This window comes from Gopherus flavomarginatus, chromosome 10 (assembly GCF_025201925.1).
Source record: "Gopherus flavomarginatus isolate rGopFla2 chromosome 10, rGopFla2.mat.asm, whole genome shotgun sequence".
Lineage (NCBI taxonomy): Eukaryota > Metazoa > Chordata > Testudines > Testudinidae > Gopherus > Gopherus flavomarginatus.
In genome coordinates this window covers 65,908,554-65,923,472 of record NC_066626.1, presented here as the reverse complement: position 1 = coordinate 65,923,472, position 14,919 = coordinate 65,908,554, and the positions used below count along the sequence as shown (strand labels likewise).

Sequence of the window (14,919 nt, the reverse complement as noted above, 5' to 3'; positions counted from 1 at the left end):
GTCTGAGTGGGTAGAAACAGCCATATTTGATACTAGTTGTGAAACACAGCAGTATTTTCTAATGTAGACTCACCCATATTGTTGAGGCCTTTTAAAAATTAGATATTCTAAATCATATTCTTACATGCTGCATAGTAAAAATAACGTTAAATATGGTAAAATACCCACAACAGAAAGGGTTTGCATCCCCACTTGTACCAAAAATAAATTCAAAAATGAAAGGAAATCCAAAGGGATAAAAGGTATCTAAAACAAAGTTAGATGTTTTTAAACTTCAGGAGCAGTCATTTACCATACGAAAACCTTCATTGCATGTTGCGTTGTTACAGATTGTCAGAAAAAAACCAAAATAATGGTGTCTCCAGACATAATTTGCCATTGTTCTATTGAGGCCCAATAAATGAATGACCAGTATAATTAATTTTAGAATGTTCTTCACTAGTGCTCTACATCTCTCTATATGAGGGGTAGGCAACCTATGGCACACGTGCCGAAGGTGGCACGGGAGTGATTTTCAGTGGCACTCACACTGCCTGGGTCCTGGCCACTGGTCCAGGGGGCTCTGGATTTTAATTTAATTTTAAATGAAGCTTCTTAAACATTTTAAAAACCTTATTTATTTTACATACAATAGTTTAGTTATATATTATAGATGTATAGAAAGAGACCTTCTAAAAATGTTAAAAAGTATTACTGGCACGCAAAACCTTAAATTAGAGTGAATAAATGAAGACTCGGCGTACCACTTCTGAAAGGTTGCTAACCCCTGATCTATATAATAAGTCATTGCTGGAGCTGTGGTAATCAACAGAAAAGTGTTTGTTACTCTGTTACCAATAACTGAGGGGTCAGATTCATTTTGAGTAATATAGGACATGCAAGTAGTCTCAATGAAACCAATGGGACTACTCAAGGAGTAAGATGCTCTTCATGATAAATAAGGGTATAATAATCAGGCCCTCTATCATAAACAGATAGCTAAGGGTTAATGTCTCTTTCACCTGAAGCACCTGACCAGAGGACCAATCAGGAAACCGGATTTTTTCAACTCTGGGTGGAGGGAAGTTTGTGTCTGAGTCTTTGTTTTCTGTCTGCCTGCTTTCTCTGAGCTTTGGAGAAGTAGTTTCTACTTTCTAGTCTTCTGTTTCTAAGTGTAAGGACAAAGAGATCAGATAGTAAGTTATATGGTTTCTTTTCTTTGGTATTTGCATGAATATAAGTGCTGGAGTGCTTTGATTTGTATTCTTTTTAAATAAGGCTGTTTATTCAATATTTCTTTTAAGCAATTGACCCTGTATTGTATCATCTTAATACAGAGAGACCATTTGTATGTATTTTTCTTTCTTTTTATATAAAGCTTTCTTTTAAGACCTGTTGGAGTTTTTTCTTTACTTCAGGGAAATTGAGTCTGTACTCACCAGGGAATTGGTGGGAGGAAGAAATCAGGGGAGATCTGTGTGTTGAATTTGCTAGCCTGATTTTGCATTCCCTCTGGGGGAATAGGAAAGTGCTTTTGGTTTCCAGGATTGGGAACGGAGAGGGGGAGTCACTCTGTGTAGTTTCACAGAGCTTGTGTCTGTGTATCTCTCCAGGAGCACCTGAAGGGGGGAAGGGAAAAAGGATTATTTCCCTTTGTTGTGAGACTCAAGGGATTTGGGTCTTGGGGTCCCCAGGGAAGGTTTTTCAGAGGGACCAGAGTGCCCCAAAACACTGTAATTTTTTGGGTGGTGGCAGCAAGTACCAGGTCCAAGCTGGTAACTAAGCTTGGAGGTTTTCATGCTAACCCCCATATTTTGGACGCTAAGGTCCAAATCTGGGACTAAGGTTATGACATGGTGTAGCAGTGGTGGGATATAGACAGAATCCAGAAGCCAGTAGGAATATTATATTTTTCTCTTCTCTGCTAAGGGCTTTTTAGCAGAGAGAAACAGTTTGGTTTTAAAAGGGAACCAGAGAGAATTTTTTTTTTCTGCTCTCTCTGGCAGTTTGTGGCTTGCATGTTAAGCGAGAAACCATTAAGAGACTGTTAAGGGTCTTTTGTCACACAATAGCACTCCCATTGAGAGTCATTACCAGCACTATATAAATGCAAATAAAGTGGTTTTTCAGGTTTACTTAACATTGAAGATTAGCTAAAGGCACTGTTGCTAGGCAGACTCCAGGAGGCAACAGAGCCTGCAGTTCAGAAGATAAACACCGGAGGGCACCCCAACACAAGAAGACAGGAATCATGACTTCTAAGGCAAAAATTGAGGCCGAAGAGCAATTCAAAGAAGCTGAACACAGGCGACAGATGGAGATGAAAGAAAGAGAAGAACAGATCAGAGAGGCAGCCTACCAAAGAGAACAGGCAGCCAAAGAGGCAGCACACAAAAGAAAACTAGAAGAAGAAGAGGTGGCCTACCGAAGGAAACAAGCAGAAGAAGAGTTGGCCCACCGCCGAGACATGGAAAAACAACAAAAAGAGAATGAAGAGAAGGAAAAACAGAGAAAACATGAACTGGAGTTGGCAAAAGCTGGGCTGCCTGTGCCAGCCAACCCTAACAACCCGGCGCCAATTATTGCTCCACAGCACAGGAAATTTCCTACCTACAAGGCAGGTGATGACACCGAGGCCTTCTTGGAAAATTTTGAAAGAGCCTGTCTTGGGTACAACATCCCCGAAGACCAGTACATGGTAGAATTAAGGTCACAGCTCAGTGGACCTTTAGCAGAGGTGGCAGCTGAAATGCCTAAGCAGCAAATGAATGACTATAAACTTTTTCAAACAAAAGCCAGATACAGAATGGGGATAACCCCAGATCATGCCCATCGGCGCTTCAGAACCCAAAAGTGGAAACCAAAGGTGTCATTTCCCAAACACGCCTACTACATTGCAAAAAACTATGAGGCCTGGATAACAGGAAACAACGTTCAAACCTTGGAAGAACTGCACCTCCTCATACAAATGGAGCAGTTCTTGGATGGTGTTCCTGAAGACATCACACGGTACATACAAGATGGAAAACCCAAAAATCTCGCTGAGGCGGGGGAAATTGAAGCCAAATAAATGGAACTGGCAGAAAGCAAGAAAGCTACTGTCAAGGGGAACGATTACCCCAGGGGGCACACAGACCATAAACCCTACAACCGAGGACAGCCAAAGACCCCACATACAACCCAAGTAAAGCCACAGACGCCCTATTTGTCCACCTCACCAGTCTCCAGTAACTCACCTCGGCCCAGTGACCCATCAGATGGAAGATGCTTTAAGTGTAATGAACTGGGACATATCAAGGCCAACTGTCCCAAGAACACCATGCGAGTGCAATTCATTACACCACCATCACACCAAAGATCCCCAGGCCCGGATGCCTCTCAAATACCCTTGGAGCGAAGGGAAAATTTGAGAGTGGGCGGAAAGAAGGTTACTGCGTGGAGAGACATGGGGGCACAAGTGTCAGCTATCCACCAATCCTTCGTTGACCCCAAATTCATCAACCCAAAGGCCAAAGTTACAATTTACCCCTTCATGTCACAAGCTGTAGACTTGCCTACAGCTCAACTGCCTGTCCAGTACAAAGGCTGGTCAGGAATGTGGACTTTTGCAGTCTATGACAATTATCCTATCCCCATGCTACTGGGGGAAGACTTGGCCAACCAGGTGAGGCAGGCCAAGAGAGTGGGAATGGTTACACGTAGCCAAACCAGGCAAGCTTCCAGACACATCCCTGTTCCTGAACCGTCCACAGACGCCCCGTCTCTGTTACCAGAGACCCAGACAGAAGTAGTGGATCCAGATTCCATGCCAACCACTGAAACAGCCACAGCACCTCCAGTCCCAGGCCCGGAACTGGAACAGCAACCAGCACCAGCAAGTGCAACCACATCTTCAAACTCAACGCCAAAGGGCGCCAGCGAGCCAGAACTGGCAAAAGCAACAGACAGCCATACCCAAAAGGCTCAGCCAGAGTCTGAAATACTCTCAGGTGCACCAGCGGAGAGCGGTTCACCAGCAACGGAAACAACCCCATCACCTACATCGCTTCCAGAGGGACCAAGTCCACAGTCTGAGGAAGAACTGATGACCCCAGCCTCAAGGGAACAGTTCCAGGCTGAGCAGGAAGCGGATAACAGCCTTCAGAAAGCTTGGGCGGCGGCACGGAGCACCCCACCGCCTCTCAGCTCTTCTTATCGATCCCGGTTTGTTATAGACCAAGGACTTTTATACAAGAAAATTCTTTCTGGTGGACACCGGGAAGAATGGCAGCCGCAAAAACAGTTGGTGGTTCCAACTAAGTACCGGGGGAAGCTCTTAAGCTTAGCCCATGATCATCCCAGTGGCCATGCTGGGGTGAACAGAACCAAAGACCGGTTGGGGAAGTCCTTCCACTGGGAGGGGATGGGCAAGGACGTTGCCAAGTATGTCCAGTCTTGTGAGGTATGCCAAAGAGTGGGAAAGCCTCAAAACCAGGTCAAGGCCCCTCTCCAGCCACTCCCCATAATTGAGGTCCCATTTCAGCGAGTAGCTGTGGATATTCTGGGCCCTTTCCCAAAAAAGACGCCCAGAGGAAAGCAGTACGTACTGACTTTAGTGGACTTTGCTACCCGATGGCCGGAAGCAGTAGCTCTAGGCAACACCAGGGCTAACACTGTGTGCCTGGCCTTAACAGACATCTTTGCCAGGGTAGGTTGGCCCTCCGACATCCTTACAGATTCAGGGTCTAATTTCCTGGCAGGGACCATGGAAAAACTGTGGGAAACTCATGGGGTGAATCACTTGGTTGCCACCCCATACCACCATCAAACCAATGGCCTGGTGGAAAGGTTCAATGAAACTTTGGGGGCCATGATACGAAAATTCATCAACGAATTCTCCAATAATTGGAACCTAGTGTTGCAGCAGTTGCTGTTTGCCTACAGGGCTGTACCACATCCCAGTTTAGGGTTTTCACCATTTGAACTTGTGTATGGTCACGAGGTTAAGGGGCCATTACAGTTGGTGAAGCAGCAATGGGAGGGGTTTACGCCTTCTCCAGGAACTAACATTCTGGACTTTGTAAGCAACCTACAAAGCACCCTCCGACACTCTTTAGCCCTTGCTAGAGAGAACCTAAAGGATGCTCAAGAAGAGCAAAAGGCCTGGTATGACAGACATGCCAGAGAACGTTCCTTCAAGCTAGAAGACCAGGTTATGGTCTTGAAGGCGCAACAGGCCCATAAGATGGAAGCATCATGGGAAGGGCCATTCACGGTCCAAGAGCGCCTGGGAGCTGTAAACTACCTCATAGCATTTCCCAATTCCTCACTAAAGCCTAAAGTGTACCATGTTAATTCTCTCAAGCCTTTCTATTCCAGAGACTTACAGGTTTGTTAGTTTACAGTCCAGGAAGATGATGCTGAGTGGCCTGACGGTGTCTACTACGACGGGAAAAAAGACGGTGGCGTGAAAGAGGTGAACCTCTCAACCACCCTGGAACGACTGCAGCGGCAACAAATCAAGGAGCTGTGCACTAGCTTCGCCCCATTGTTCTCAGCCACCCCAGGACGGACTGAACGGGCATACCACTCTATTGACACAGGTAATGCTCACCCAATCAGAACCCCACCCTACCGGGTGTCTCCTCATGCCCAAGCTGCTATAGAACGGGAGATCCAGAACATGCTACAGATGGGTATAATCCGCTCATCTACCAGTGCATGGGCATCTCCAGTGGTTCTGGTACCCAAACCAGATGGGGAAATACGCTTTTGCGTGGACTACCGTAAGCTAAATGCTGTAACTCGTCCGGACAACTATCCAATGCCACGTACCGATGAGCTATTGGAAAAGTTGGAACGTGCCCAGTTCATCTCTACCATAGACTTAACCAAGGGGTACTGGCAAGTACCGCTAGATGAACCTGCCAAGGAGAGGTCAGCATTCGTCACCCATGCGGGGGTGTATGAATTCAATGTCCTTCCTTTCGGCCTTCGAAATGCACCCGCCACCTTCCAGAGGCTGGTAGATGGTCTACTAGCTGGACTGGGAGAATTTGCAGTTGCCTACCTCGATGATGTGGCCATTTTTTCAGACTCCTGGCCCGAACACCTACTACACCTGGAAAAGGTCTTTGAGCGCATCAGGCAGGCAGGACTAACTGTTAAGGCCAAAAAGTGTCAAATAGGCCAAAACAGAGTGACTTACCTGGGGCACCAGGTGGGTCGAGGAACCATAAACCCCCTACAGGCCAAAGTGGATGCTATCCAAAAGTGGCCTGTCCCAAGGTCAAAGAAACAGGTCCAATACTTCTTAGGCTTGGCCGGATACTACAGGCGATTTGTACCACACTACAGCGAAATCGCTGCCCCATTAACCGACCTGACCAAAAAGACCCAGCCAAATGCCGTTAAGTGGACTGATGAGTGTCAAAAGGCCTTTACCCAGCTTAAGGCGATGCTCATGTCTGACCCTGTGCTCAGGGCCCCGGACTTTGACAAGCCATTCCTAGTAACCACGGATGCATCTGAGCGTGGTATAGGAGCAGTGCTCATGCAGGAAGCAACAGATCACAACTTCCATCCTGTCGTGTTTCTCAGCAAGAAACTGTCTGAGAGGGAAACTCACTGGTCAGTCAGTGAAAAGGAATGCTATGCCATTGTGTACGCCCTGGAAAAGCTACGCCCATATGTTTGGGGACGGCGGTTCCAACTACAAACTAACCATGCTGCACTAAAGTGGCTTCATACTGCCAAGGGGAACAACAAAAAACTTCTTCGTTGGAGTTTAGCTCTCCAAAATTTTGATTTTAAAATTCAACACATCACAGGAGCTTCTAACAAAGTTGCTGATGCTCTCTCCCGTGAGAGTTTCCCAAAATTCAGTAGTTAAAAGGGTTCTTAAAATGTATAAGTCTGTTAGTTATATACTTAGGGGTATATGTAAAGGTGCATGTGTTGTATTAATCTGTTTATTTTAAAGTTCTAGAAGGAAATCGCCGCCAGTGAGCTTCCCCACTGTCTGCAATTTGGGGGGCGTATCATAAACAAATAGCTAAGGGTTAATGTCTCTTTCACCTGAAGCACCTGACCAGAGGACCAATCAGGAAACCGGATTTTTTCAACTCTGGGTGGAGGGAAGTTTGTGTCTGAGTCTTTGTTTTCTGTCTGCCTGCTTTCTCTGAGCTTTGGAGAAGTAGTTTCTACTTTCTAGTCTTCTGTTTCTAAGTGTAAGGACAAAGAGATCAGATAGTAAGTTATATGGTTTCTTTTCTTTGGTATTTGCATGAATATAAGTGCTGGAGTGCTTTGATTTGTATTCTTTTTAAATAAGGCTGTTTATTCAATATTTCTTTTAAGCAATTGACCCTGTATTGTATCATCTTAATACAGAGAGACCATTTGTATGTATTTTTCTTTCTTTTTATATAAAGCTTTCTTTTAAGACCTGTTGGAGTTTTTTCTTTACTTCAGGGAAATTGAGTCTGTACTCACCAGGGAATTGGTGGGAGGAAGAAATCAGGGGAGATCTGTGTGTTGAATTTGCTAGCCTGATTTTGCATTCCCTCTGGGGGAATAGGAAAGTGCTTTTGGTTTCCAGGATTGGGAACGGAGAGGGGGAGTCACTCTGTGTAGTTTCACAGAGCTTGTGTCTGTGTATCTCTCCAGGAGCACCTGAAGGGGGGAAGGGAAAAAGGATTATTTCCCTTTGTTGTGAGACTCAAGGGATTTGGGTCTTGGGGTCCCCAGGGAAGGTTTTTCAGAGGGACCAGAGTGCCCCAAAACACTGTAATTTTTTGGGTGGTGGCAGCAAGTACCAGGTCCAAGCTGGTAACTAAGCTTGGAGGTTTTCATGCTAACCCCCATATTTTGGACGCTAAGGTCCAAATCTGGGACTAAGGTTATGACACCCTCCAATATACCTCAGAAAATATAAGGTCAGATTCTGCATCCTTACTCATGAAATTTAGTACCTTATTCTGTAAATAGCCCCATTCACTTATATGGGGCTAGCTACAGAATAAGATACTCAGCATGAGTAAGAGGATCAGAACTGGACTCAGATCTAAGGCCAGATTTTCTCAAACAGTGATCAGTTACTCATGGGAGGAGTGTCATTAGCTACAATTAAACTACTCAAGTGAGTAAGTTTGCACCAATGTAGGCAAAGGATTTAAAATCTGGCCCACAGACTGCAGGTAGCCCCATTTGCCACAAACTGTGATTTTTATAGATAGCTTGGTGAATGTCTGATTTTTCATTCATTTTTAGTTTTGCATGGTTAAGATTTTGGTTGCTTTTTAAAGTTCTTTTTATTATCATTATTTATATATTGAAAATAATTGGATGGCAGCAATTTCACTATATTTTCAGTCATGGAAAATCCATTACCAGTTAGGATACTTGTTTTTCTTACATACTGTAAATCAAGAGAGTAAGGAGACTCAGGCGACAAGTGTGATGTCACTTTGTAATAATACTATTGGCTAATATTTGTTAACTGTGTTCCATAGCATACATAGCAAGCCTAGTTTCGATTTCTACAGCTTTGAAGATTGAATATCAAGAAAGCTAATTTTGTTTACTAATCCCCGTGCTTTATGGCTCAGAAAAAGCTACATAGCCAAAACTGTTTGTGTTGTCTGCTTCTTGTATGTATTGTAACATTCTTCTTGGTTGCATTTCATGGGGAGCATTAGTTTTACTTAAAAATCCACACATTTTTGAGCAATGATGTTTCTTACCACTTTGCAGTGTAAGGCAGAACAGATAACCTGTATCCAATTTAACACAAATCAGAACCTGGGAACCCTGAAAGGTTCACCAAATCACCTGATTTTTTTTTCTTTTTCCATTAGGGTTGATAGGTCAGTGGATGTTAAGCACATATTTAAGTGCTTTACCGAACACAGATGAAATTATTCATATGCTTAATGTTTTGCTGTATTGTGGCCTATATCACTTCCATTGCTGAACATGCTGACCACACCTCCTTCCTTCTTCCAGTCAGGGAAGAAGTTAGTTGATCAAAACTTAATCTTAGACAGTAGCACTGTCATCAGTATTCTCCTTCCCCTGTCATTTCTCCCTTCTTGTTCTTTAAGAACCAGATCCAAAGCCTATTGAAAAGAATGGGAGTATTTCTCTACATGGACGAAATTCAGAGGATGAGTAGGAGGCCTATGTACAGGAGTAAATTTCACTCACAGGATATGGCTTCACTGCAAGTTAACCTGGCTCTTACCCATGTTTTAGCCCAAATCCCTGTTCCATTCACACAGAAAACCCTAACCTAGGGTGGAGGTGCTGGAAGTCTGGGCTAGCTTACCTAGCTGGGGCTAGAACTCTGGCTGGAACCTGTCCACTTTGCAGTGAGGACCATCCAATGCCTTTTCCACAATTTCCCACAAAAGACATAAAATTGACAGGGAAAGAATCTTGGAGTGCATCAGCAGAAAGAACCATGGGATATGTCCCTAGACATACATGGACAAGTGCAGAAACAGCAAGGATACAGGAATGGCTTTGCTGTGAGGATTCTTACATCTGGGCTACGCTACCCTGGGTGCTCAGACCTGAGTGCCAATCACCCAGATTAACTGTGCAGTTAATGGCCTGATCCAATTCCCACCGAAGACAACTGCAGAATTCTCATGAATAGAATCTACAGGAATAAAACCCATAGTTTTTTATTATTATTAATTTTTTTGGCATTCCAGTTTCTAAAACTCACTATTGATAAAGGTGTTTCCATTCACGCAAGGATTATAGTGTTGTGATGTTGAAATATTTTTACATTGGCTGGATATGCAGTATTTTTTTATATGTTTATATCTCTAAAATGGAATCAAATATTATTTACAATTAAATATGAAGTACACAAAAACACAATACACAAAATAATTGGAATGTACATGAAAAAAGGCAATTTCACCACTACAAAGAATATTTCCCACTCTTTAATTCATACTCAGTTAAAACTCAAATTTTATAAAGAAGAAATGAAGCATTGCTGAGTACATGAAGGCTGCTCCACTTGTCAATATAGCTGTTGCAGTTCTAGTATTTAAAGCATTGAAACATCTTGATTACAAAAAGTGCTATATCAGTGTATCAGAAAAACAGAATTCAGTTTTAAATCTCTTTATTACATTATGCTATTGTTTCTACTCTCCCTACATTTCTTACTTGTTAATACTCTATTTGCTTCCTTGTACTTAGAAGTCCTCTGACCAAGCATTGTTTGCCATTCGCTAGTTTAACTGGAACATTTTTTATTAGGGGATTCTCTTTCTATGTGGCAATGGCCCAGGTCTGCAAACTCTTAATACCAATTAGGCCTTAAGTATATTGAAATCATCAGAACCACTCAGTCTTAAACACTATCCCCGATAAGTATTTTCAGCAAGTTTGTAAAGCACATTATTTTATGATATCAGGAATACTGACTCAGTAAATGTCTTAAAGGCAACACTTTTATTTATTTAAATTTATAAAGCACCTATCTTATAAATCTAGTAAAGTTATATTGCTGAACTTTGTTTTCAGCTAAGATTGTAAAGTCTTCCATTTCTTTTATCATAAATCATAGACTGTAAGCTTTTCAGGGTAAGGACAGAGTTTAAGTATGTGTTTGTACAGCATCTAAAATAATGGGACTACAGCAGCATAAAATAAATAATAATAATAATGGAAGGTAGAGATTGAAAAAAATTGTTAGGTCATCTAGTCTATCTCCTGCTTCCCAAGGAAGCGTATAAAAGCATATGAACTGAAGTTGTACTGTATCTCAATTTTATTTTTATTAAACTTTGGGTTATACTTTAATTCTTTTTACATTTATGTATTATGTGTTAAGCTACTCTACTACAAAAGCAATGAACAATACAAGCTGGATTCTGAAACTACAAAATACACAAAGAAATGGGCAAGTTTTAACAATGAAATATAGTTCTTCCATATATCAGGCTACAGTTGAAATCTCTGACATCAAATTGCAAAATATCAGTATAGTTGTTCGTAGTATATCAGTTTGACCCTGTTATAGCTAGTCTTTGTAACAAACACTACCCTTCGCAACAAACTTTGTCTACAGTGGACATATTTTCTTAAAATCTCCCACCATTGTCACCATATGTTCAACTTTCCTGGAGGTAACAATAGTGGGAGAACTAACTTTAATTGCAGAGCAGCACCCTGTAGCAGCTCATACCTTTTCTGAGCTGACAGATGACATGGTGACTTTACTGCAGGTGATCAGATATGCCATTACTAGCATCAGTGCAGCTCCAGGGATGGTAACACTGGTGGAGAACTAGCAGGAAAAAGCCTACTGGAGATGACCAAAATCTCTCAGTGTAGTCATCTTCACAGGAAAAAAATAATGGCATGATCACACAGCTAGGTAAACTGTAAATAATATGTTTTAGAGAGTAGCCGTGTTAGTCTGTATCAGCAAAGACAAGGAAGAGTCCTTGTGGCATTTTAGAGACTAAGGGCTTGTCTACATCAGAAAGTTGCAGCGCTGGTGAGGGAGTTACAGCGCTGCAACTTAGGAGGTGTACACATCTGCAGGGCACCACCAGCGCTGCAACTCCCTGTTTGCAGCGCTGGCCGTACTCCCGTTTTGTCTCGGGTGTAGAGGATCCAGCGCTGGTGATCCAGCGCTGGTAATCAAGTATAGACACTTACCAGCGCTTTTCTTGACCTCCGTGGAATAAGCAGGTATCCCAGCATACCTGAGGAAGCCTCTGGTAATCAAGCTGGTCTCCTTCCCCGGTTTGCTCTCGCGTTCCCCGAACCCCCGAGCAAGCAGGTCTCCTTCCCTGCGGTTTGCAGAGTGGTTCGGGGAACGCGAGAGCAAACCGGGAAAGGAGACCAGCTTCGCCGCAGTTTGCTCTCGCGTTCCCCGAACAAGCAGGTCTCCTTCCCTGCGGTTTGCAGGGTGGTTCGGGGAACGCGAGAGCAAACTGCGGCGAAGCTGGTCTCCTTTCCCGGTTTGCTCTCGCGTTCCCCGAACCCCCCTTGAAGCCGCCCAACAGCGCTGCAGTGTGGCCACATCTAACAACACTTGCAGCGCTGGTTGCTGTAAGTGTGGCCACTCTGCAGCGCTGGCCCTATACAGCTGTACTAATACAGCTGTAACAACCAGCGCTGCAAAATTTTAGATGTAGACATGGCCTAACACATTTATTTGAGCATAAGCTTTGAAGTGGGTTTTAGCCCACGAACGCTTATGCCCAAATAAACATGTTAGCCTGGAAGGCTCCACAAGGACTCCTCATTGTTTTTTGTAAATAATATGTGCCAAACAAGCAGTTGAATGAAAAAGTATTGGATTTAGTTGGCAACAAAATTAAACAATTGTTAACATTAAAAAATGACAATTAAAGTCTTTTTTCCAAATTGATTTTTCTTTCAGGTCTCAGGGGTGTCTATAAATGACAGAACTTTTTGAGGGGAGGATTTTCAAGATTCGCGCCCACCTTTGCAATTGAAACAAACACACAATATCACAGCACCCCCACCCCAATGCCTTACGTACTTTACAGCCAAATAAACGCAAATCTCGCCTGTGCGCTCCATGGGCCAGAGCCTCAATCCCCACCAAGTCACTCGCACCCCTCCCACACTGCCTATGTTGGCTGCCTCCCTGCTCCGCCCTTTCCCCCTCCCACTCCGCCCCACCGCCTGCTGCGCCCCTTCCCCGCCCCCTCCACCTGCCCGCCCAACCACGCCCCTCCGGCGGGCCTCTCCCTCTTTCGGAGCGTCCCTGACGCATTCCCCTCCTCAGCTCCCTTCCCCACCACACACCCTCCGCTCGCCAGCCGCGCCCCTCCCGCCTTCTCCTCCCCGCCCACTTCCGCTCCTGCCCCACCCGTCACCAGCCCCGCCTCTCTCCGCCGCGTCTGCGTCTCTGGGAGCGGCAGCAGGACGGCGAGTGGCTCTCCGAGCAGATCGATGGAGGCCCGGCGTGGCTGGCCGGGGGGGGGCGCTGGCTCTCGCTCGCTGGCTCTGGGATGGATTTTCCGCGGCCTAGCTGCGACTCCGGACCAGCCACCATCTTAGAGGAGAGGAGCGGGCTGGAGGGGCTCTGGGGCCGGGCCCTGCCGCACACAGGTACCGGCGAGACCCGAGCAAGGGCTTCCGGCCCTGAACCCAACGGGGAACCGATGCTGCGTCTAAACCCTGGTCTGGAGTGTCAGTGGGGAAGGGACCAGCCTCGCCGTCCTCTCGCCCCCCCCCCCGTCCATGAGTGAGGGGGGCGGTGCCCAGCATGCCCCGTGGTTGTGTGGGGAGTTGGCCGCCTTCCCCTGATCGGCCTCCCTTTCCGGGGGGAGACTCGTTACCTGTGGGAGGGGAACCCCCTTTCTTCTGCCTGTGGCTGGGGGCTTAGCTTCCCCTGCACACCCACTGGGGGCGGCTGTCTCCTCTCCCCTCCCTCATCACCGGGGTGGGGTGGGAAATGGGGGCCGTCTCTTTCTGTCTCGCCACTCTCAGAGTGAGTGTGTCTGCCACCTCCATCCCCAGAGCAGCGGGGGGGGGAGGGAAATGGGGGCCCGTCTCTTTCTCTCTCGCCACTCTCAGAGTGAGTGTGTCTGCCACCTCCATCCCCAGAGCAGCGGGGGGGAGGGGGGGAGGGAAAGGTGCCTGGCTCTTCCTTTGCCTCCCGACTGTGGAGTGGGGGTTTGGGGGGGAGGGTCTCCTGCTTGTTTTCCCCCATCCCTAGAGTGAGTGGGTGGAGGGGGAAGGGAACAGAACCCAACCCCTAAACTGGAAGCCTCTCTCTAGAAATGCAGCGTTGTGCCTGTTCCCGAAGGTGTAAGGCTTCCCCAGTTACGAGGGTGAGGAGTACTTTGTGCTGGACTTGATCTCACCATTGCTCTGTAGTTGTCTACCCCACTGCAAACTAGTTTCTTTTGATCTCTTATTAGGCAGGATTGAACAGATGATATCCAAGAAATGATTACATGCGTCTGATAATTCAGTAGTCGATATTCTTCTTCGTGTGTGTGTGTATTAAATGCATGATCCAGCGTGTTATTGGGGGCACCATTGCTCAGATGAGAGGTAAAAGTGAGGTCCTGAGCAGTTATTAAAGGTTCCCTAGTACTTTTCACAAGTATGGGTGAGAGCGCCTGATGTTTGGGCCAAATTCCATTTGGGTAATTTATGTTCTTCCTAACTAAAATTTCTCTGTATTAATTTTATATTGTACATGTCATATCCAAAATTGTTGTGTAATGTTACCAGTTGTCTATTTTGCCACAAAAGTGTCTTCCCTTCAGTGGTGGGTGAAGTGAAATGTGTGTAAGATTTGTCAGTTAAAGACAGTAGAAAGTTTTAGGATTCTTCTAGATGGAAGATGCTAACTAGACATAAGTTTTCTGTGTGATCTCTTCCCAATGCTTAAAGTTATGGAGTTCATGGTTGGTTATTCCGGTAACTGTCAGTTAATGGTGTGTTTAATTATGTAATATGCCATTTCTGTTCACACTTGCAAATTACAATATAGCTGCAAATTTATGTTTCTGACACTTGTATGAGAATTTAGATTTTTTTTTTCAAGTATTCCTCTTATTCTTTAGATACTGGGAACCAGCTCTACTATTATTTATATACGGAACATTTTGATGTTATGGAGGTACTGTTTTCAAGTGAGTATTGCCTGTTGTTGGACTCCAGGTGTTTTATGAGATAAAATAATTGAGCTTATTTTAACTAATTCAAAACAAAGTGTTTCCTGTGCATATTTTGGTCATCTGTTTTTTTTAATTAATTTTTATTTGGGCAGGTGTGGTAGACTAGTGGCAATACTCAGCACCAACATGTGAGACTTGAGTTCAGTTATCTGTGCTTTGCTTCATGATCTGGAGATTTTTGCAGAGGAATCTACTCTTTTTATGGAGTTTTCTTTGAGTAAGGACTGTGGGATTAGGTCTTTAGTGATTGCAAAAGCAG

General features: G+C 44.8%; 1 protein-coding gene across 1 annotated transcript in view; it reads left to right on the top strand.

Annotated features, from left to right (window-relative positions):
* The first annotated feature begins 12,967 nt into the window (after positions 1-12,967).
* Positions 12,968-14,919, top strand: part of SLC35F5 (solute carrier family 35 member F5) — a 49,087-nt gene continuing 47,135 nt past the window's right edge. Inside the window, exons 1-2 of the mRNA XM_050916027.1 lie at positions 12,968-13,077; positions 14,547-14,615. The gene's annotated coding sequence lies outside the window, so the exon portion shown is untranslated. The remainder of the gene's footprint in view (positions 13,078-14,546; positions 14,616-14,919) is intronic.